The following is a 316-nucleotide window of genomic DNA, read 5'->3' on the forward strand; positions in this document are numbered from 1 at the left end:
TATTTTATGGAAGTTCCATATTTTATTTAGCCTGTTTCCTTTTACTGATGGCTAGTTAGGTTATTGGAAGTCTTTTGCTGTTGCTAGTTAGTCTTTTATAGATATGGTAATGCACATATGCAAAAATACGAGTATGATACAATCTTAAAGAGGAGTTGCTGAGTCCAATATATACATTATGAATATTGATATTGCAAAATTGCCTTCATAGACATTATATTAATTTATCATTCCAGCAGCAATGTATGAGTTTGTTTCTCCATATATATATATCTCCATATACATATATATCTATATATATAAAAGTATATATACA

The sequence above is a fragment of the Mandrillus leucophaeus genome, unplaced genomic scaffold (genome assembly GCF_000951045.1).
Source record: "Mandrillus leucophaeus isolate KB7577 unplaced genomic scaffold, Mleu.le_1.0 Scaffold867, whole genome shotgun sequence".
NCBI lineage: Eukaryota > Metazoa > Chordata > Mammalia > Primates > Cercopithecidae > Mandrillus > Mandrillus leucophaeus.